Source organism: Canis lupus, chromosome 8 (assembly GCF_011100685.1).
Source record: "Canis lupus familiaris isolate Mischka breed German Shepherd chromosome 8, alternate assembly UU_Cfam_GSD_1.0, whole genome shotgun sequence".
Classification (NCBI taxonomy): Eukaryota; Metazoa; Chordata; class Mammalia; order Carnivora; family Canidae; genus Canis; species Canis lupus.
In genome coordinates, this window is record NC_049229.1 from 28563598 (window position 1) to 28589083 (window position 25486).

Sequence of the window (25486 nt, forward strand, 5' to 3'; positions counted from 1 at the left end):
AAAATACCTTGACTGGGTTAAGACTTATTTTTATGCTTTCAACTTTATAGAAGGTCTTTATGGGAAAAGTCAACTCGACATATATTTTAGTATCTTTTTCTAAAACTGTACTTACAGATATTGTCTATGTTAATGAATTTTCTCATTTTAGGTTTAAAAAAAAAGTCTCCCCAAATCCGAGACCAGGAATGAGCATCTCTAGTCTAATCTGGATGTCTCTCTAATTAGACACTGAGAAACTACCACTCCACACAGATCACCTGGTTCCAGCCATAGAACTCAAGAGTTGAAGCTTATTTCATTTTAGGAAAGCATTTTAATTAGATATCAATTCTTCAAGTCCACTATGCTGAACGCTGAATGTGTCACCTTTCATACTGACCCAGTCCTCCCACCTTTCCTTGTTGTCAGTTGCACCAGCATTTCCTCAGACACTCAAGCTAGAAACATTGGCACCCTCTGTTTGACTTTCCCCTTTCCCTTCTCACTGACCTCCAGTTAATGGAACAGACCATAATTTCACAGACATCAAGATTCTGCCTATTTCACCCACCAATGTATTCCCTGGTACAATCTCTGACACAGGGTAAATGTTTGATAAATATTTATCGAATGAATAAAGACTGCTAACTCTGGGAAACGAACTAGGGGTGGTAGAAGGGGAGGAGGGCAGGGGGTGCGAGTGAATGGGTGACGGGCACTGGGGGTTATTCTGTATGTTAGTAAATTGAACACCAATAAAAAATAAATTAAAAAAAATAAAAAAAAATAAAACCATAAAACTACAAAAAAAAAAAAAAAAAAAAAGGTCTAGAGGATCCCTGGGTGGCTCAGTGGTTTAGCTCCGCCTTCGGCCCAGGGTGTGATCCTGGAGACTCGGGATCAAGTCCCACATCTGGCTCCCTGCATGGAGCCTGCTCTCCCTCTGCCTGTGTCTCTGCCTCTCTCTGTGTCTCTCATGAATAAATAAATAAAATCTTAAAAAAAAAAAAAAAAAGGTCTAGAGACTTGCTGGCTTGCCTGGTACTCTGTTTAGGCTTTACCCCCTCCTGCTCCTGCCTGCCATCATTCAAATACAGGCTCTTCTCATCTTTCCTTGTCAGTAAATAACACTACTCTGTTCTGACCCCAGTCCCCATCTTCATCCCGTCATATCAACGGTTGCTAGGTAAGCTTTCTAAAACACCTGAATGTGCCTCTTCCTTACTCAAAGGCTCCCCTTGCCCTAGCATTCAAGATGAATGTTTGATAGGATTCTTTTTTTTTTAAAGATTTTATTTATTTATTCATGAGAGACCAGAGAGAGAGAGAGAGAGAGAGAGTCAGAGACAGAGGCAGAGGGAGAAGCAGGCTCCACACAGGAAGCCTGATGTGGGACCTGATCCCAGGACTCCAGGATCACGCCCTGGGCAGAAGGGTTTGATAGGATTCTTACATCTGCTTCCAATAAAAGCTATGTGGTATGAGAGAAAAGAAGTGGGAGCAGCAGCCAGACCATGGCAGCTGTGAAGGAAGATGCTGATGGGAACGAAGCACAGGGTCAGGATGAGAACAAACAGCTTCTGCACCTCTCAGATGGAACAGAAGGAAGTTGGGTCTGTGAACAGGGTAAAATTGTGAAGCACCACAGACAGGTATGTTTTGTTTGTAATAGATGTTCACAAAGGTAACCCTGAGTCATTAAAAAAAAATTGCAAATTATTTCAGTATGTCGGAGAAACAGAGTATCATTTCAGAAAGATTTCTGTCCTAAGTTTTCATTCATACTCTGACTGGCACATAGCAATCCTTGCGTTTGTGGAGGAGTTTGTGGTTTACAATGCATGATTTCATGTGCATTATCTCACGTAGCTCATTCCGATATCCTTAAGAGATAAGCATTAGTGCCGTCATGGGGACACTGAGGCTCAGAGAGGTTGGCTACATGGTCAAAGTCACCCGGCTAGGAAGTGGCGGTACATGCCTAGCGTAAATTAAACTGTGGAATTTGTTTGCAGGCACATTCTTGATCTCTGTGTTATCTTGAAGTAAAATCCAACTTTGGAGGCCAAGTCTGGTGCCTTAGTCACTTCACCACTGCTATTCCTTTCCCCACCACTGCCTGCTGCTCAGTGTGGTTCTGGAGCATATCATTCACTACAAACTGTAGGTGGAAGAAGCAGCAGAAGTGGTGTTGGTAATTGACTTCAAATGTTTCATGATCCAGGCAAGCATGCATTATTTTATTTAATCCTCAGAGCAACTCTCTGAGGAGAATAATGTTGTTATCATTTTTCACATCTGATGGGCAAAGGCCCCAAAGCAAGGAATTTGGCTAAGGATACACAGCTACCTGATAAGACTAACATTTGAACCAGGGCAGGCTGACTCAAAAACTTGAGTATCTAATGTCACTATGCCATGTGCCCTAGGACTTTAGAAACATCTCAATCTTGCCCAATTGTCATCTTTTAATAGTGTCACTTGCCTGTACCCACCACTTCTTCACTCTGTAGTCTGTGTATTGAATGAGTAGTATACTGATATGCAGGTGAGTTAATGATTCAGGAAGAATCCTAGGCCTTGTGTATCCTTGAACTCCACTACTGATTGGACCCCATCTTTTCCCCTTTTTGCATAGACTCATAGCCCAACGTGGATGGAACTGGAGGGTATTATGCTGAGTGAAGTAAGTCAATCGGAGAAGGACAAACATTATATGGTTTCACTTATTTGGGGAATATAAAAAATAGTGAAAGGGATTAAAAGGGAAAGGAGAGAAAAATGAGTGGGAAATATCAGTGAGGGTGAAGGAACGTGAGAGACTCCTAAGTCTGGGAAACGAACAAGGGGTAGTGGAAAGGGAAGTGGGTGGGGGGAGGGGGTGAGTGGGTGACAGGCACTGAGGGGGCACTTGACGGGATGAGCACTGGGTGTTATGCTATATGTTGGCAAATTGAACTCCAGTAAAAAAAATAAAAAAGGAACTGGAAGGGGCTCAGGAAATCCCGTCATCTAATCTCCTTGTTTTAGTGTGACAAAATTCTGACTCAGAAAGTTACAGTCACTTGTTCACAGGTCATAGCACCAGGAGGAACACATCAGGCCTAGTTCCCAGGCTAGCAATCCCAAAGCCAGAGCGCCAGCCCTTGCTGCACTAGCGCAGGCATGCCAGAGATACACAGTGATGGTGAGAAAAAGCACCCTCTCTCAGATCGGTGCCGAGCAGTGGTGGTACCCTCTTTCCTGAGCTTTCTGGCTGTTACCCTGTCAAAGATAAAGTATATAGGAAGGACTTAATAGACTCTGTCCGCTTGACTAAGATATGGAAACATTAGCTTGATGCTCTGGGTTGAAAAGACCTACTATTAGCATTGACTTGAAGCAGCTGGCAGCCACAGTAAACAGAATGACAGAAGCAAAGAGGCAGCAAGCTAGTGTCCCACTGTTATTTTCTGATGCGGACAGGAGGAGATGTTCTATTAGAAGAAGGGAAATAAAATGATAGGCATTTGGTGGGGAGGGGGGACTTCCTTCAGTTTAGACTCTAGCGTACGCTGTTATGTGAAGTGGTCACTTCATTAAGAACATCTGGTGCATCATAACCATTACTTAGGGTGCTACTTTGAGAACTTATTTATATGGAACAATCTGTTTCAGCCTCTTCTATTAACAAACCAAAATTTATCAAGCCTGACTCATTAATAAGCCATGTGAAATGAGTAGACTTCATTTCTAAGCTGAGCTGTAAAATGGATGTGGCCAAGAAAAGCTCAGGCTTTCAGCCTTAGGCAGCAGATTTTGTTGTGTTGTCTTCTCCATTTTCTTCTTTTTCCTCTCTTAAAAATTTATTCATTTATTTACTCCTCCATAAGACACACAAACATAAAGGGAAATATAATTGGAAAAGTGTTTTTATTTTGCGGAGTACCATGCTAACTGCTAAAGATTATTCCTTTTTTAAAAAAGATTTTATTTATTTATTCATAGAGACACACACAGAGAGAGAGGGAGAGAGAGAGAGAGAGAGAGAGAGAGAGAGAGGCAGAGACACAGGCAGAGGGAGAAGCAGGCTCCACGCAGTGAGCCCGACGCGGGGCTCGATCCCAGGTCTCCAGGATCATGCCCTGGACTGAAGGTGGTGCTAAACCAACCGCTGAGCCACCCAGGCTGCCCTAAAGATTATTCTAATGCTGCCCACTAAGCATTTCATTTTAGGTTTTGGAGCCCTCTAGGGCCTTCTTTACTATGGTTTGAATCAAGGAAGAAGCAGCATAGATATTTGAGACAAAGGTGATCAAACAATTTTTTGCATCTAAGTGACGGGTGGGTAATGCCACCCTCTGGTGCAAAGGGGGTTAAAGCCTTAAAAGAAGGCACCTACAATCTGCAGTCTACTCCTGAATAACGAGTATTGACCTGCACGTCATACAGTCTTCATTTATGCAGAGACTTTGCAAGATATGGCTCTGAACTCCCAATCTCTCCTTAAGTAGCAAGAATCTCACAGTTAATTTACAATTGGCAACGGCCTTGGTCAATTTAAAAGCAGTTTCTCTTAATACGACCCAGAAAATTCAAGGGATGAATCAAAACTTGTGGATTTATAAAAATATTAATTAGACCTTTTTAATAGCATTTAAAAAGTATTTTTTAAATTCACATACGATAAAATTCACCTTTTTGGCGTATAGTTATAGGAATTTTGAAAATGTTTAGAGTTGTATAACCACAACTGCACTCAAAATCAAAAACAGTTCCATCACCCTAAAACACTGCCCAGTGCTTCCACTTTTCTCACCCCACCCCTAATCCCTGGATACCAACTTGCAGTTGTGCCTTTTCCAGAATGTCATATAAATGGAAACATACAGCTCTTTGGGTGGACTTCTTCCACTCAGCATAATGCATTTGAGATTCATCTATGTCGTTGCATATGTATTAATAACCTGTTTCTTTTTACTGCTGAATAGTAGTTCATTTCATTGGAATACCAATTTATCCATTCACCAGTTGAAAGACACTTAGCTGTTTTCAGATGGTAACTATGACTAAGACAGCTAGAAATATATTCATGTACAGGTGTTTGTGTGGAAATTAAATTTTTCTTTCTCTTGTCCTAGAAGTGGAACTACGGAGTCATATGCTGAGTGTATGTTTAACTTTATAAGAAATTGCCAAACTGTTTTCCAGAATGGTTGTACCATTTTACATTCCCACCAGCAATGCATCAATGATCTGTTTTCTTCTGTGTGCTCTCCAGCATTTGATTTTGCCATTATTTCTCATTTTGGCCATTATGATAAATATGTAGTGGTAGCTCATTGTGGTTTTATTTTTTTTAAAGATTTTATTTATTTATTCAGGAAAGACACAGAGGAGAGAGAGAGGCAGAGACACAGGCAGTGGGAGACGCAGGCTCCATGCAGGGAGCCCAATGTGGGATTCGATCCTGGGACTCCAGGATCACACCCTGGGCCAAAGGCAGGCACTAAACCGCTGAGCCACCCAAGGATTCCCTCACTGTGGTTTTAATTTGTATTTCTTTAATTATGAGTGATGTTGAACAACTTTTCATATGCTTATTTGCCATCTGTATATACAGATTTTAAAAAATGCCTTTATCTGATTTCAAACACAATATACACCTTGTTATTAAAAAATTAAAATGTTTCAGAAATATAATAGATTGAATACCAAAGTTTCCTTTAATAATTTTACTTTCTAGTTATAGCTGCTATCAACAGCTTAGCTGTATATTCCTCCGTATAGTGTCTATGGATGTGCTCTAGTATGTATATAGTATAGTTTTATACAAGTGCAAAAACAGTGGCATTTTATATATACAGTTTGAAAACTTGCTTTTATCACCCAACAATAATCTTGGCTAGCCTTCTACATCATGCTATTCGATTGTATGCTTTATTCAATCATCTAATGTGTTATATTTTCCAATTAAAAAATTTTCTGTGTTTTTTATGTTAAAGAAATCACATTTCCACAATTCCATATGCTTCAATGTAATAGCAATTGTATTTCTAGTATACCTGAGTAAAATTTAAAGTTGTATAAACTTCCTGATGAAATTATGCACTGCACATTTCCCAGCTTTGAACTGAGAATTATGTTGCAGCAATAAGGACTGTTTTAGAAAGATGTGACCAGTTGAATTATGTGGAAATATAAAACAAAGTCTAATCAATTTCATGTTTATGTCTTAAGAAACTTGGCATGTGAGTAGCTGCTGTATCATAAGGAATAGCAAGACTACAAAGAAATTTATTACACTATATTATTCCTCACCAGGATTTTCCATAATAAACAAACTGGTTCTGGCATGTACTTTTAATTATTTCATTTCAAGGCAATTACTTTCTGCATCAATCACTCCCACTAACTCATAATATTCTCATGGGGGTCAAATTACTATCACTATCCTTTCATTGATGATCTCATAGAGAACAGATATGGTGGCAAGGGAATGAAAATGATTTATTTCTTGTGACTTAACCTTAGACTCCTATGCTTGCTTAAACTGAGAGAGATAAAGGGAAAAATGCTGACAATATGGTCATTCTTAAGCAGAAGATTCTTTTGGTCTTTTTAACCACAGACAGGCATTATTTAAATCTAGAAGACTACACAGAAGTAAGAAAGAAAAAGGAAATATCAGAGACCTTAGTGAGTTTCTCTCTCTCTCTCCTAAGAGTATTTAATCTTTTGGTTTTTAAAGCAAATCTCTTGCAGCTGCTTAGTTCTCTGTTCGTGCCAAGGACCCTTTGTTTATACTAACTGCACCCAAAGAATTCTTCTTACACAAGTTGTACTACTTAAGCTCTTTTGCAAGGCTCAGACTTTATCACATCTATGGGGGAACAGAGCTATACTTTTCTTTCTCAACATTCCTTCTGGTCAAAAGAGAATGTAGAGGATTTAATTCCTTAAGCATCAAGTCTTAATACTGCCTGTGATTTGCATGTATCGATGTATGAGAAAACTTTCATAAGCCTGTGGCTAGATAAACCTACCATTTCTGTGCCAACTGAACTTAGAGAGACAGCCCTAAGAAGGGACCTGGAACAACAGGTTTAGTCCATCTAGATTCAGGTGGCTTTCTATCCTAACCTTAAAATCAGCAAGAACCAAAAGGTCTAAGAAACAGAATAAAGCAACTGGACTATGTTCTCCTGGAGAAGACTGATTCCAGATATTCATCCAATAAATTCACGACTTTTTAGTTCCATGAAAAAATAGCTTTTTTGGACACATTCTTTAAAACTCTTGAAGATTAAAAAATAATGTATCATTTTTCATCATCAAAACCCAAATTACGCAATTATTAATCTAATTCTCAATTTGTTTTTTTTATTTTAAATAGACTCCATGCCCCATGTGGGGCTCTAACTCATGACCCTGGGATCAAGAGTTGCATGCTCTACCAACTGAGCCAGCCAGGTGCCCCTCATTCTCAATGTTTAACATTTTCCCTGAAATCTCAAAAGTTGTAAACAAAAGGAAGTTCCTTTTGTTCAGCCATGTCTGTTCAACACCAAAACTTAATATTATATAAACATTTGGATGGTTAACTCCATTCACTTAAATTGTCTCAGTTGATGTCTAGTCAACCGTTTTAGAGATGAGATCATCAAAGCTAGGAAACGTCAAGGGACACATTGGAGATCATGTATCTATCCATTGGATGAAGTGAACTCAATCCAGACTCTTTGATTTCTTCACATTCTCTTCACTGTACCATAACTGCTTTTCCCAAATTATCCAGATTTTTAAAATTAAAAACACAGCTAATCATTTTGATATTTATTATCAGACTCATAGCTTTTTTTTTTTTGGCATGATATAGATAAACTTCATCTATGTAAAATCTTACTTGGCTAACATTACCTCTCTTCCGCCTTTATTTTCCAGTTCTTCCTGAAAAGTTCATCATCTACGGAATTGACAGACTCAAGGCTAGCCTTAGTCTAACAATACTTCACTCACTTGTGAGCTGTGTGTTTCACCAAAGTACTTAAACTCTTGCCTCTGTTTCCTCATTTTGTGAAAGAAGGAAAACAACAGTAGTCTCCTACTATAGAGAAAATCAGATGAGAAAATTGTGTGGGAAGTCTTTATGACTTGGCCAGGTGAAGTACCTGGGAGCAGTGCTCCAAGAGAACAACATACAAGAGGAAATGTGTGGGAATATGAGGAGTAATAAGACTTCACTCCTTGCCACTCAATGGTGAGTGACACAGGTTTCCTCCAGACGCCAACATGTATTTGATGACAACATAATCTGCAGGGTAAACTGTGGTGTACTGGAGGCAGTGGATAGCAGCAAGAGTTGGTTTTGTGTATTTCTTCCTCACTCTGTGTTCAATGAGGTCAAGTTGGTGGCTTGAACATTTGGTGGTTTATTGTTTGGTAGTTGAATATTTATACTACTGGAAACTGGCAAGCTCTTTAAAGCAGACCTCCACTCCTGTACCAGAGAGCTGGATGTTGAACACTACTGGCAGAGACCAGGCTTTGAGGTCCAATCAATCCAGGTTTGCAACCAAACCTAAACTTTGCACTCACTAATGTTCCCTGGGCAAGTTCCTGGAGCCACAAGTCTCTGATTCCTGACCCTTAAAGTGGAGATAATAATACTACTGAGTTTAAAAACTATTGAGAAGATTAAGTGAAAGAAGGTATGTGAAATATTTAGGATTGGACCTAGGACCTAACATCAAATAGTGGTTGTTATTATTGTGTGGAAAGTCAGGAGTAGTTTAAAACTTAACCAAATCCTATATATATTTCACTTCTGCACAATATTTAACAAAGACATGAATGTGATTTTAGAGTGAACTTGTCAGTCTAAGTCAGGAAAGAATTTGTTTCATGGAAAAAAATTCTATTCAAGTTCTTTTATTGTTTCTGTTTCAGAAAATATTTAAACAAATTTGAACATCTAAACAAAGAAAGTTTTAAAGCCAAACATCTAAGTGCTCTGAGTCTCCTCTGAGCATTTTTCAACAATGTTGGGCCCAAAGCCAGAATATGTTACAACCCTTTTGAACCCACCCCACCCTGCCCCAACAGCAGGCCTCCCCCAGAGAAAAGAATTTGATATAATGCCAACAAGAGAATCTTCCTCCTTAGAATATCTTAAAGCTTTCATCCTTTTTGTTTTTCTTTAAAAAAAAAAGTAGCTAAAAATTTGGGTGTAACAAGCTTCAAAATATCCAAATTCATTGAGCCCAGAGGAATAAATTTTTGAAATAAAATCTTTGGTTCAGAGGCATATACATGAAGGGCCTGGGCCTGAGGTTCCACTTGCCATAGTGTAGAATAATCCAGACAACCACAGGGCTGGATTCCTGTCTACACTCAAGCCTTCCTCTTAGTTCCCACATCACTAAAGGAGTAGCTGGTCACCCTCCTGTTGATGTCCTTTGGTGGAGGCACAATGGCTCAAGGCAGTCCAATTGGGCAGTTGGGTAAAGGGTCATCCATTCATTTTTCACTCTGTTGCCAGGGTGTGCCAGGGTGGAGCAGAAAAAGGAGAAAGCAGACATGACTTAAGAGCACTGGTGGAGTTCCGGAAGCTACACCCTATAAGCTGGTGAAGGAAGGATGTGGAAAGGATGGTCCCTTGCAGGTCCTTCAGTGTTCTGGGGAAGTTCTATCACTTCCTCTTTATCTCTACCATCCACCTCCTCCTTTTGCTGGAGGGACTTCTGGGAATATGTAATATATTTGATATACTCTATAGCAGGGTAAAATCAAGATTATCTATGGACAGCTGCTCCTTCATTCTGAACCATGAGCTATATCACCATTGCTGCATTACTATGGAAGCCAGAAAGACAAATAGGACTTTAGAATTGCACTTTGTTCTGATAACAGGACTCCAAGAGGTGAAATCCTGTTTCTGAGGTTGCACAGCTTGTTCATTGTGTACCTAGAGCACATTTTTTTTAACTTTCCTCCAAGTTTAATTTTCCCAGGATACACAGTGATAGCAACTTCTCACCACCAAGACCTTAAACTTTAAGTCTCTTTCTCTGAATTAAGAAATTCAGAATTCTTTCAGAATTCAGCTTCTTCAGGCTAACTTTGAACCAAAGTCCCACAGAACAATACCCTTCTGGTCCATTTGCTTTGAACACCAACCTCCTTCTGGATTTACTTCTCCCCATGCAGAGGCTGGACCCCAGAGCCTGGTTCATAGCTTTCCCTGGGTAATTGGCCTCACCCAGTCTCTTTAGCCCTTGGCTTTTCCCACTGTGATCTCAGGCTGCTAGGCCTGGCTGGGCTCACACAACCTTAGCTAGGTCCTAAGTGCTACTCAGCACCCTCTTGCTCAGGATACTTGAGTGGTTCAGTGGTTGAGTGTCCTCCTTCAGCTCAGGTCATGATCCCGGGGTCTCGGGATCAAGTCCTGCATCTGGCTCCCTGTGGGGAGCTTGCTTCTCCCTCTGCCTATGTCTCTGCCTCTCTGTGTCTCTCATGAATAAATAAAATCTTAAAAAAAAACAAAAAAGAACATTCTTGCTCATCATGCAGCAATTTCTCATTGGCTGAGCTGTTGCTGGACAAGGAGAAGTTCTCCCCTCCCTCTGCTGGAGTATGAAAATAGTAGTGTGTGAGAACTTCCCTTCTGGGCTTCCTGACTCCATTTTTAATAATTATGGTTTTCTTTATTTTCACAAGTTCATTATCTTGATTGTAATGATAATTTCTTATTTTTTTAAGATTTTATTTATTTGATAGAGCATGGAAGAGAAAGCAAGAGAATACAAGGAGGGAAGAGTGAGGGAAGAGAAGCAGAGGCAGAGAGAGAAGTGACCCCCTCCCGAACAAGGGGCCTGATACAGGGTTTAATCCCAGGATGCTGAGATCACCACCTGAGCCAAAGGCAGATGCTCAACCAGCTGAGCCACCCAGGCTCGCCTGTAATGATAATTTCATGACTATACATATAGCAAAACTCATCAAATGGTATATTTTAAATATGTACAGTTTATTGTATGTCAGTTATACCTCAATGAGGTTGTAAAAACTAATAAAGCTACTGGAAAAAAAATGCCACCTGGGATCAACCATCTCATCTTATAGTTCCCACTGATTCTCACTCCTAAATCTCTAGGAAAAATCCAGAGACATTGTTCTACTAAGGGCAGGACACTGCCTAGTAGGAGAGGAGGAAGAAAGCTCATTAGATAAAGCCAGAATCTTCTCTGGGGAGCAATAGAGGCACAAAGGAGAGGCTAGGAACACTCATTTTTTTGCAGCTTTCACAAAGAAATGTCCTATAATTAAATGTGCTACTGGAACAATCACAATCATGCAAAACATGAATCTGGCCTTTACCTCTTCTTGGAGCTCTTTTAAAAAGGAGGCATTCATATATATTGACATACAAAACAACTTCAAGTTGGTCATTTCTTGAGATTCCTGTCTTGTTTTTGTTTTATTTCTTTTTAAAAAAGATTTATGTATTTGTTTGAGAGAAAGAGTGCATGCAAGAGTGGGGGAGGGGCAGAGGGAGAAAATCTCAAGCAGACTCCCCATTGAGCAAGGACCTCCATGCCCCCAGGGCTCCATCTCATGACCCATGAGATCATGACCTGAGCCAGAATCATGAGTTGGATCATGAGTTGGATATTTATCCAATTGAGCTATCCAGGCACCCCTCATTTTATTTCTAATGAAACATCAATTAAGTGAACATACTTACATGCATTATCCCTTATTTGGCAACTCGTAGTAGAGCAAGTCTTGTTTGGATCCTGTTCCAGTGCTCTTGGTCTAACCATCAGAGGGAAACTGTTTCTTGGCTCTTATCTGTGTTGGTGATTTCTGTCCAGCACCCGAGTCTGCTATCACACCTGAAAGCCCCTTGTAGGTCCATAATGGCACCATGACCCACATCCATCAGTCTCAGAATGGTGCCAACATCCACAGAAAAAGTTGCAGCACCAACTAAGATTTCTAAGTGAAGCAATCTTTGACTAATATTTCTCAAACACTATGAGGGAGATACATAATCAACAGCAATGGTTTTTTTTTTTTAAGATTTTATTTATTTATTCATGAGAGAGAGAGAGAGAGAGAGGCAGAGACACAGGCAGAGGGAGAAGCAGGCTCCATGCAGGGAGCCCGACGTGGGACTCGATCCTGGGTCTGGATCCTCGGTCTCCAGGATCAGGCCCTGGGCTGAAGGTGGCGCTAAACCACTGAGCCACCCTGGCTGCCCAACAGCAATGTTTCTTAAAAGCATTTTGTTCTTGGAATACCTGGCTGGCTCAGTCAGCTAAGTGTCCAACTCTTGATTTCTGCTCAGGTCATATCTCAAGGTCATGAAATTGAGCTCCTCAGTGGACTCTGCACTCAGTGGGGTGTCTGCTTGAGATTCTCTCTTTCCCTCTCCTTCTGCCCCTCCCCTCATGTTCTTACTCTCTCTCCCTCTCTGAAATGAATAAATAAATCTTTAAACAAAAGGGGGGGGGGGCATTTTGTTCTTCTGTGTTTCTTTCATGCCTCATAGCTTCTTTAAGCCAAAACTCCTCCCAAAGTCCTTGGAGGGTTTCTCTCCCAATCTTAGTTCACACATATCTTGGCTCCCATCCTTCTCCCTTTTCTCTCAATTAGTCATCAACAAAATCCAGGGGGAAAGAGTCTGCAAAGGCAGAGTTGTCTTCAAATCGTGCAGGGGGAGAAGCAGCTTAGTAAGCAAAAACCTAGTCTTATCAGGTTTATAGTGGAAATGTGGCTATAGACCTAGTAAGATCCAGTGTAATGTCTTTAAGCATGCAAACCTATGTGCTGATATCACATCTGATTGATACTTCCTATTTCTCTTACCACCTGATTCTCTTGTCTATTTATACTTTGTAATTTTATAAGTGGCTTCAGGTCCATTGTGGAATGAGGTAATGTGATGAATGAATGAATGAATGAATGAATATACACATAACTTTCCTTCTATCTCCTCCTTTACAAGATTACACATACCTTTTCCCCTGCCTTTTAAATTTCAGCTCCCCTGTACTCTAAACCCATTTCTGTCCTAGGTTCCCTTCTTTCTCCCAGTGACCTGGGATCAAAGTTAGACTTTATCTTTGGCTTCCCCTGTCCCTTCTCTCTCAGGCACTCACTAAGACCTGCCAGTTCTCCCTTCATTCCCTACTGTACACCATTCCCTTCCTTTCCATTCTCAAGAACAGATTCTTGTTCAGGTCCTCACTACCTCATACCTAAATTATTGCAATATTTTCCTAACTAATCTCCTTGGCTGCCAGCCTTCTCCATTCCAAGTCATCCTACAGATGCTGCATCATTATTCCTAAATGCATAGAGACTCTTTTGTCTTTTAAAAATTTAAACCCCCAATTCAATTTTATTTAAAAAATCTGTGAAGAGTCTTTTACATCTAAATATCTTTGAGGTTTTCCAGATGGTCCTTAGGTAACTAAAAAGAATTATCCCCTCACCTTATAAAAGGAATGATATTAAAATAATAAGGTATGTTTCATGCTCTTTATAGTTTAATTAGCTCCATCAGCTATACGAGTGACTGAAATAATTGTATCAATGCTCACTTTCTGGATCCAGTTACAAAATGAGCCTTTCTTTTCTTCAAAAACTAGACTAACTCTCTACTTTTGACATTTTGACTTATACCAACCCTTTATCATAATACGTGCATCACGGACAAGGTTATATTTTAAGGGTACTTATTCCAAAGTAGGAGCTCATCATAAGTCCATTGCTTATGTTTCTCTTGACCCCTCATCTAAGGCTTATATACTTTGTTTATCTGCTGGAGGCAACCCAACAATAACCAGCATTTTAGGCTGGTTGATTTTCACCTATTAAATTCTTGTGCTGTCTATTTCCAATACATGATTAAATGCCGCTTTGATCCAAACCTAATAACTCTCCCTAACCTTCCCTTTTAAAAAATTTTTTTAAAAAACCTTTTAAAGTAATCTCTACACCCAACAGGGGACTCAAACTCACAACCTCAAGATCAAGAGTCCCATGCTTTACCGACTGAGGCAGCCAGACATTCTATTCTCTTCCTAATATAAGAGAATCTCATGACATGAAAGAGCTGTTCAAAGCCTGTTCTGTTCTGATTGGACTGTTCAACCCTCATGACAATGATATATTTGGTGATTGTCCCATTTTAAGAATAATCAATACATAGTTTGTACTGCATGAGTAATAGATTCTAGATATTCTTTTATCAATAGCTTATTCTCCTCAGATAGCTCTGACATGAGTATGCCACAATTAAAACATGTCTAAGCTGATATTTTTCATGATTTTGACGTTATTCCAGAAAAGGGGATTTTCTAACCTCCTTGGAAACTCCAATTACAAATTTAAAAAATTAATGTCTACTTATTGGAACAGTCTAATATCCAAAGGGAAGTCTCATTAATTCAGACTGGCACCATTCTAAAAGAAAATAGACTAACCTACTATTATACAAAACAAATACCCCTTGCGGGTGTTACTACCATTAAAATACAGTGGTTCTATAGGATTTCTGAATAAAATAGAGTTCCTCACATATAACAATCTTCTCCACTGAAAAAGAAAAGATACTATTTCAAAATTTTCTCACATCCCTTGATGTCTTTCCAAACCACATCTCTAAGTTTTTATACTTACAAATCAACACACACACACACACACACACACATACTCGCAAAAACCCAAGCGACAGTGGTAGGGCTAAATCGGTTCAGACTTTACAAAACTGAATGGGAAAAAATTTACCTGAGAGACTCAACAGATGATCAAATCCTGCTATATTTAGCTATCATAATTCAGGAAAAACTGGATGATTTTTTTAAAAATCTCATTTTACAGTTAAAATATATGCAGAAATATTTAAAGAAATATATCATTGAAATATCCTTCCTGAAACTCTATGAAAATAAAATGAGCTAATGGTACTTGAAAATAAAAAATGTCCCAGTTTTCCATTTTAATGGAATCTGTCAAAACCTCCATAAATATGCACTGTGAAAAAATTGTAAAATTGTTGCATAAAGCACTGTGAGACTAAGCTTGACTCTTTCCCTGGCAGATTCTATTTGGTCTTGTCAGATATGATCAGGTAGGTATGTGGTCACAGGTGCAAAAGATGTGAGCTGCCATTATAAAAGGTACATAGTTGAATTTATCACTACAGGATATAGATTTAGGAGACCAAATATATTTAAACAGACCCCAGTGAAAGTCAGCCTTAAAACTGCACTGAGTCCAAGCCCCATGTTGGGTATAGAGTTTTCTTAAGAAAAGAAAAAAAACAATGCAGGGCTCCTGGGTGGCTCAGTCAGTTAAACATCCAGCTCGTGATCTCAGCTCAGGGCTGGATCTCAGGTTCATGAGTCCAAGCTCCACATTGGCCTCCATGCTGGGCATGGAGCCTACTTAAAAAAAATGCAATGCAATACATGTTGGGACGTCTAGCTGGCTCTGTTAGTAGAACATGCAACTCTTGATCTTAGAGTGCTAAGTTCAAGGCTCACATTGGGCATGGAGCCTCCTTAAAAAAAAAACAAAACAAACACTACACCAAAAAGGACTATTTCAGGTACTCTTAGTCACACATATTGTTCTTAAATTCCAAGACATATATTGTAGACACATGTGTGCCAGTAAACATACTTAGTATCCTCCATTTGTATCCTAAAGTCTAGACCACTATATATCTGACTCAAGGTTCACTAAAAGTCCTCCAAAAGCAAGACAACTTCTGGAAGTCATCAGCTTACTTCCCAACCCTCTATGAATGAAAAAAGGTGTCATTAAGTATAGATAGTTTTTTTTCAACACCTTTGGATGAACATCTATGATTGGGTCAAAGGACCTATCATTAAACTTAAGATTTATTGTCTCTTCTTTATTTATTTTTGTGTTAATTTCTTTCAATCTCTTCTCAACTACTTCCTTTCCTATAGAATTCTCTGAACTAAATTTGCCTTTCTCTAAGAATTGCAGTGACCACTAAACTTTCTGCATAATAAATTTAATCTATAGCCCCCAAATTCACTAAAATATACATATTTTAACTTTGACACATCTCTATACTTCAGTGGGATTTTAGATCCCCACCAATTAGCTCCTGTTACTGATATTTTTCCGAGCTTCAAAGGAATGCAAGGACATCAGAAAATAAGGAGACATGTGATTAATCGTGCAAACTGGTCCAAACTATTTTTCCATAAAACTGCAGGAATCACTGCATTTTCTCTTAACACTCCTGGGATTTTGTCCTCTACAATTAGACCAATTAAAGTCAGATTGTTAAAATAAATACATACATACATAAAAAAGTTAAAAATAAAATAAAATCAGATTGTTATTAGTCCCTATTCTCATGTAACAGTACCTCAATACTCTTGAGTCTATTCTTATTGAATAATGAAATAGTCCTCTTGTCCTTACCATACTAAAATATTTTTTGGACATGGTAATGTGTTCTTTCCAAGCGTTTAAAACCATTCTATCATTTACTTACATTTGAGAGCTTTACAAAACTTACCAAGAGCTGTCCAATATAGATTTTGTTGGTTTACACAAGGATTCCTGAACTATAATGTAAGATTCATAATTTATGTCTGACGATGGTCCCCCACAGAAAATAAGAAAACTCAATCTTGAGTTGCTCAAGAGGCTAGAATACATTTATTGGCTAAAATAGTCCTAAGTAATAAAATTGCCCTGGCCCATTTCCTGGTCAGCCAAGTTGCTGTCTGATAATATTTAATGTATTTTTCTGGAACTGGGTAAATACGTCAAAAAAGACAAAACAATTAATTAATAAAAGGGATAACAGTCACTTGTTTAATTAAAATCGATCAAACCAATCCTTTGAGACTTACTCTCCTGATTAGGCCTAGACTGACTAAAAATTGAATGCAAAACAATTTCCATTTTTTTTTATATTTGTAATTATCCTCATACATGTTTGCCTTGTTCTGCCTTTTACTGATGATACAACACCAAAAAGAGACTGAAGCCCTTGGAAAAACTGATTCTTCAGGAGTTTGCTTTAACAAGATTGTGTCCTTATTTGTTTATTGTCTTTCTCTTCCATTGAAAACATAGGTTCCATGAGGGACTACCTCTTTTTCACCACTGTACCATCAGTGCCTAGATGTCATAGTGTCTGGCATGTAACAGATGGTCAATAAGAATTTGCTGAATAAATAGGTTTCCCTCTCCTGCACTGATGGAGGACAATATAGAAGTATTCTCAACACTTGGAAGACAGCCCAGGTGCATCTTGGTGGGAACCACATGTATACGCTTGTCAGTGGCCATGCAGAGCAAGCAGTGTTCACCATCATCAGAGACACCTCTGGGGGCTGTCAGAACAAGGAGATCAGGACCTTGGCTTTCTCATACCTGTTGCTTCAATAATCAAGACAGGGTGTTGGACACAAGTGTGCATTCTGGAAATGCCAAGATTTATTTGGGGATAAAGACACTGGAAGACATTGTACCTCTGGTAATCAATGCCATCAAGATGTAGATATGTATGTCAATGGGACCACAGTGTGTTTACCAGCTTTAGACACTAGGATTGCACAGATATTTTCCATTTTGAATATGTATAGTCAGCCCGCCTTGACTTCATTGTAAATTTCTCAAGGGCGGGCATTTAACGTGAATGAGGAGTTTTATTGATTGATGATGGAATGAAAATAACTCCTACAGGTTTAAACCTAGAGAAATGAAGAACAATGAAAAGCAGGTCAAAATCTTCCTTTCTTATCCCATACTCTACTCATGAGGCCTCTGAAAATAATTTTTACCATGTGATATGGGAAAATGCAGTGGCAAAGAGGTTGACTAGATTAATATAATTTAACATCCAATGTGATCTGGTGGTGGTATCTGCTTATTATCTTTCAGAATAGCCAAAAAGAAGCTTATTTTTTTCTGCTTGTTATTCAAAGACAGTGGCCCAAAAAGAATCTGGCAAGAGTAATGGGTCAAACTTGATTTAGCTAATGATTTCTTGTGTGATCCTGATTCCAACATTTGACTCTTTCCAAATGTATTTCCTCCTCTGCTAAACAAGGACCATATTTGTCTGTGTCACACAGAGTTATAAAAGTTCATATAATTATAGAAAGGCATTTAGAATGTAAACGATTCTATATTAAAAGTGTTTTAGCACCTCTTCATTCCCTAAAAGCATTTTAAGCAGTATTATGTTGTGGGCCATTTGCTATCACTGAAATAAACAGATGGTCCCCTATAGTACAAATTTATACAGGTGACAAGGTTATTGTTTTACAAAAATGTGTTGAAAGCAAAGAGTCCTCGCATAAAGATTCAGAAAGTTTCAGCTACAATTTTCTCAGGATTTCCAAAAGTGGAAGAGAAATCATCATGCTGGGATCACTGAAAGCTACATCTGGCTCAGGCAAACAGGTAACCTAGAAAGACATGCTCAGAGAAGACAGTATTATTGCTGCTAATGCCTGCAGATGATATTGCTCAGTGTTACCCTCAGTTTCTTGCTAATGGAGAAGCATTATAAAGAAAGCATTTCTGCAGCATAGGTTAAGCATTGAGTGGATTAATCAATAAATGTCAGAAAAAAATCATAAATAAGATATATGCACAGGAAATAAGATATAAAGTTCCAAAAAGTTTCAAGTATTTCCTGTTTTTCTTGTTATCATCATGCAGTACAGTTTGATGTTTGATAAATGTAAATCTCATTAAGAAAATGACAAAATCATTTTCTGGCAAGTAAATGTGAAGCACAGGGTAATGCACAAGGCAGGCCCCACATCTTTTAATCTGAGGATAATGTGAGAATCAGAGAACCAGGAGCGTCAGGCAGATGTTAAATGGCAAGCATTTGGAAGGTTTTCTATTTTGTCTTAAAAGGTCTTGCAAAGATGAGTATTCTGTTCTCACCTTGCATGGTCTAATGCTTGAGCTCTTTTAGATCAACAGACAGCTTCTCTGCCTGGCTGAGATCCTTGTTATTACAAGTTGAGCCGATGTCCCATCTTCTCTCAAGGAGATGAAAAACAACTACCTAGCATTATCCCCTTGACTACTGTCAGAATATATAATGCTACTGTATATCTATATATCAACATGTAAAAATTACACCTTCATAAGAATGAATGAGGAAAGATAAATCTTCTGTATGGGTGCATATATTCTGGTGAGCAGAAGATGCCATGGTATGAAAAAAATGTGCTCCTCTTACTGACAAATTCTGCCTAAGCCAGAGCAGTTTGGCAAGCCCCCATTTGCTTCCTTGGCTGCAACCCTTTGTGCAGCAAATAAACCTTACAACTGTATAAAGTAATTCATCAGTACTGCAGGATAAGTCATTCTCACAGCCTGGCTTCCTAGCAAGAACATTTTCCCAAATCTGTCTGTGTTTTAGAATTTACAAAGCCCTTTTAATATTATCTTACTTAATTCCTTCAAAAATCATGTAAGTAGGTATTGCTTCTATTATTTAGATAAAGAAGCTTAGATAGTACATAACTAGAAGTAGTAAGACTGGGCGTTAGAAACTAACCTTATCTTTCACAATATCCTTGCTCTACAGCATTAAACTGCTCCTTACCCCATTTAAATATACCAGATTATTTGACCATTTTTCATACATCTGTTTCTCTCCATTTAAGATCATCTTTGTTAGAAACCTAAGTCCCATGTCTTACTAGCACTCAGAGATCCAAAATGCAGATACCCTAATATATATAGAGTCATGTGTCAATAGCCTTTATTGGCTGAATGTGTTGTGAAGGGATCCAAAGCACTAAGTACAGCCCCAAGGCTTGAGTATTGATCTCAAACTGATAAGCATGTCATTGTTATTAAACCTTACCTGTGTTTGGTTCTCTTGAGAATATGGCATTACTATTTAACACTATAATTTGACAACTTTCATCAGATTGTTAATGCCATACCCTCAGGTTTTCCTTATTTTGCACCTGTAGCATTTCATATTAGATCCTAAACACCCACTTCAACTTAATCATTTATCATATTTATTTTTAATACTTTTTCTGATATGTGGTTAACAACTCTTTTCTCCTCCTGCCTGATTTAGCAGCACTACAAATTTAGCAAACATAAGTTCAATACTTGATTTTAAGTCACATGGGACATCTCTCTTACATCTCTACCTCTGTAAGGGTGTTCAGTTGTGTAAGGCTATGTCTTTAAATGCGTTAGAGCAGTAGTCCACACACTTTTTCTGCAAAGGACCTGAGAATGAATATTTTAAGTTTTGTAGACCATACAGTCTCTGTTGCAATGATTCCACTCTTTCATTATAGCACAAAAGCAGACAATACATAACCAAACAAGCATGACTGTGTTCTAATATAGCTTGTTTTATGGACACTAAACTTTGAATTTCATACGTTTTCACATGTTAAAAAATATTATTTTCCTTTCAATTTTTTTCTGACCATTTATACATCTAAAAGCCATCCTTAGCTGGACAAGGTTTAGTAGCCTTGACATAGAGATCAATACTTAAATATTAACATATTTCCAGCTAGTTATATATCTGATAGGGGGTTATATATCTGATAGGGACAATGCAATAGCAAAAAAAAAAAAAAAAAAAAAAACCCAAACAATCCAATTAAAAAATGGGCAGAGGAATTGAATAGATATTTCTCTTTAAAAAAATTATGTATTTATTTTACAGAGAGAGAGAGAGAGAGTACGCACGCTCATGAGTGGGGGATGAGCAGAGGAAGAAGGAGAGAGAAACTGTAGCAGACTCTGTGCTGAGTACAGAGCCCAATGCAGGGCTCAATCCCAGGTTTTGACCTGAGCCAAAACCAAGAGTCAGCCACTTTACTGACTGAGCCACTCAGGCACCCTTGAATTGATACTTTTCTAAAGAAGACATACAAATAGCCAACAGATACATGAAAAGGTACTCAACATCACTAATAATCAGGGAAATACAAATCAAAACCACAATGAGTTATCACCTCACACCTACCAGAATGGCCATCAGCAAAGATAAGAGATAACAAGTATTACCAAGAATGTAGAGAAAAGGGAACCTTTGTGCACTTTTATGTGAATGTAAATCAGTACAGCCACTATGGAAAACAAGATGAGGTATCTTCAGAAAAATTGAAAATAGAACTCTCCCATGATCCACCAATTCCACTTCTGGGTATTTATCCAAAGGAAATGAAATCACTATGTTGAAGAGATATCTGCATTCCCCCTGTTCCTTGCAGCATTATTTATATTAGTCAAGTCAGAAACAACCTAAGTGCCCATTGACAAATGAATAGATAACGAAAATGAGGTGTATACACACACACTGGAATATTAGTCAGCTATAAGAAAAAAACAAGCAAGTTCTGCCATTTGCTACAACATGGATAGACCTTGGGGGCATTATGCTAAGTGAAATAACTTGAACAAAGATGAGTACTATATGATCTCACTTATATCTAAAATCTAAAAGAACCAAACTCCTAGAAATAGAAAATAGACCAGTGGCTGCCAGAGGTGGGGGTTGGTGGGGTGGATGAAAGTGGTCAAAAGATGCAAGCTTCTAAATATATAAGATGTATAAGTTCTAGGGATGTAAAGTACAGAGAGCATGATGACTAAAGTTAATGATGCTGTATCATATATTGGGAAGTGGCTAGTAGAGTATATCTTAAAAGTTCTTATCAGGGATCCCTGGGTGGCACAGTGGTTTAGCGCCTGCCTTTGGCCCAGGGCGCGATTCTGGAGACTCGGGATCAAATCCCACGTCGGGCTCCCGGTGCATGGAGCCTGCTTCTCCCTCTGCCTATGTCTCTGCCTCTCTCTCTCTCTGTGTGACTATCATAAATAAATAAAAATTTTAAAAAGTTCTTATCACACACACAAAATTTAACTATGTGCGGTGATAGGTATCAACTAAGCTGATTGTGGTGATCATTTCAGAATATATACACATATCAAATCATATTGTAGTCCTAAAACTAACACAGTGTTACATGTCAATTACATTTCAATAAAACCACAAAAAGAATAAGTCTACCATCTTCCCTAAATATTCTATTAATTTTATACACAGGTATATAGAGGAACATTATAGAGGATATATTCTTATGAAACACCATTGAAATATAAATAAATTAAAATATTCTATAAATGTTAGATGCTCAAAGTAATTTAGTTACTCTAAACAGTATTATTTACATATTGATAAATATTATATATATAAATAGTCATCATTTATCGAAGAAGCATTTGTTAACTCTAACTACGAACTTAAATAAAGGACACATGAAAAAGGAAGATGCAACTTGGCCACAACAACTTCTTGCAAGATACATCTAGAAGGCAAGGGAAGCAAAAGCAAAAATGAGTTATTGGGACTTCATCAAGATAAAAAGCTTCTGCACAGCACAAGAAACAGTCAACAAAACTAAAAGACAACCTACAGAATGGGAGAAGATATTTGCAAATGATGTATCAGATAAAGGACTAGTATCCAAGATCTATAAAGAACTTATTAAACTCAACAGCAAAGAAACAAACAATCCAATCATGAAATGGGCAAAAGACATGAACAGAAATCTCACAGAGGAAGACATACACATGGCCAACAAGCACATGAGAAAATGCTCCGCATCAATTCCCATCAGGAAAATACAAATCAAAACCACAATGAGATACCACCTCACACCAGTGAGAACGGGGAAAATTAACAAGGCAGGAAACCACAAATGCTGGAGAGGATGTGGAGAAAGGGGAACCCTCTTGCACTGTTGGTGGGAATGTGAACTGGTACAGCCACTCTGGAAAACTGTGTGGAGGTTCCTTAAAGAGTTAAAAATAGAGCTACCCTATGACCCAGCAATTGCACTGCTAGGGATTTACTCCAAAGATACAGATGCAGTGAAACGCCGGGACACCTGTACCCCGATGTTTCTAGCAGCAATGTCCACAATAGCCAAACTGTGGAAGGAGCCTCGGTGTCCATCGACAGATGAATGGATAAAGATGTGGTCTGTGTATACAATGGAATATTACTCAGCCATTAGAAACGATTCATACCCACCATTTGCTTCGACGTGGATGGAACTGGAGGGTATTATGCTGAGTGAAGTAAGTCAATCAGAGAAGGACAAACATTATATGGTCTCATTCATTTGGGGAATGTAAAAAATAGTGAAAGGGAATAAAGGGGAAAGGAGAGAAAATGAGTGGGAAATATCAGAGAGGGAGACAGAACATGAGAGACTCCTAACTCTGGGAAATGAACAAGGGGTAGTGGAAGGGGAGGTGGGCAGGGAGATGGAGGTGACTGGATGATGGGCACTGAGGGGGGCACTTGGCGTGATGAGCAATGGGTGTTATACTATATGTCAGCAAATCGAATAAATAAAAAAATACACAAAAAATTTTAAAAAAAGAAAAAGGAAGATGCACTCTTCTTAGGGAATTAACACTTTGGGGGAAGAAAGTTATATTAAAAATAAATGTAATCAAAATTATATATAAATCTATATATTAAAATGTATATATATATTTATATACACACACACACACACATATATCAGTCTTTTGGTCTGCCAGCTGACACTATCCAACTACAAACCTGCAGTAGACTGGCCCCCTAACAACACAGCAACCAAACCGTTCCCGTTGTACCCATAACAGGTAAAGTGAACCACTGCAGCCAATGGGACTGAAGGTAAATGCAAGTCAGACACAACAGTAAGGCACATGTAGCCTACACAGAAAACACCCCTGAAGTGCTGGTCCTGGTGAAAAGGGTCATTGTGCTACAGAGCTTTCTTCATAAGACCATGTCTTTCAAGAGCAGGCGATACAGCTGGCTTTCCTAATACACAGAAACACAGATTTAGACAAAATGAGGAGACAGAGGAATACATCCCAGTTGAAAGAACAGGACAAAATCACAGCAAAAGAGCTAAATGAAATGGAGATAGACAATATGCCTGAGATAGAATTCAAAGTCATGATCATACAGATAATCACTGGACTTGAGACAAAAGGAGTGAAGGACCTCAGTGAGATCTTCAACAAACAGATAGAAAAAATAAAAAAGGACCAATCAGAGATGAAGAATTCAATAACTGAAATAAAAAATACACAATAGGGAATCAATAGCAGATTAGAGGAGGCAAAAGAATGGATCAGCAACTTGGAAGACAGGGTAATGAAAGGAAGCTCAGATAAACAGAGAAAGAAAAAAGAAAGAAAGAAAAAGAAAGAAAGAAAGAAAGAAAGAAAGAAAGAAAGAAAGAAAGAAAGAAAGAAAGAAAGAAACTCAATAGCATAATCAAGCATAATAATATTCACATTACATGGATCTCAGAAGGAGAAAAGAGAGAGAAGGAGGCAGAAAATTTATTTGAGGAAATAATAGCTGAAATTTTCCCAAATCTAGGGAAGGAAAAGAGACATCCAGATCTAGCAGGCACAGAGAACTCCCAACAAAATCAACCCAACGAGGTTCACACCAATACACATAGCAATTAAAATGGCAAATGCAAATGGTACTGAAAAGAGAGAATTTTAAAAACAGCAAGAGAGAAGAAAACACATACTAAGTAAACACCATAAGGCTGTCAGCTAATTTTTAGCAGAAATTTTGTAGGTCAGAAGAGAGTGGCATGATATATTCAAAGCTGAAAGAAAAAAACTGGCACCTACAAATACTCTATCCAGTAAGGCTGACAAATACTCTACCCAGCATTCAGGATAGAAGGAGAGACGAACAGTTTCCCAGACAAACAAACTTAAAGGAATTCATGAGCACTAAACCAGCTTTACAAGAAATGTTAAAGGAAATTGTTTGAATGGAGAAAAAAAGGCCATAATCAGGAGCATGAAAATTAGGAAATGGATAAAATTTCACAGCAAGCATAAATAAAAGTAGTAGATTAATCACGTGTAAAACTAGTATGGGAGTGAAAACACAAAACTAGTAAATCAATTTTATGTACAAAATTCAGTCAAGGGATTCACAAAATAAGATGATGTAGAGTATGAAATCCCAATACATAAAACATGGAGGGTGGAATAAAAATTTAGTGCTTTTCAGAATGGGTTCAAACTTAAGCAACCATCAACTTAATATAGACTGCTATATGCATAAGATGTTATATATGAATGTAATGATAACCACAAATAAAAAACCTGTAATAAATATACAAAAAATTAAAAAGAATCCAAGCATAACACTAAAGGAAGCCATCAAAAAGCAAGGGAAGAAGACAACAAGAGAAGAAGAAAGGAACAGAGAACTACAAAAACAACTTTAAAACAAGTAATAAATGGCAGTAAGTACATACATATCAATAATTACTTTTTTAAAAAAGATTTTTATTTATTTATTCATAGAGACAGAGAGAGAGAGAGGCAGAGACACAAGCAGAGGGAGAAGCAGGCCCCATGCAGAGAGCCTGAAATGGGACTCTATCCAGGGTCTCCAGGATTGCTA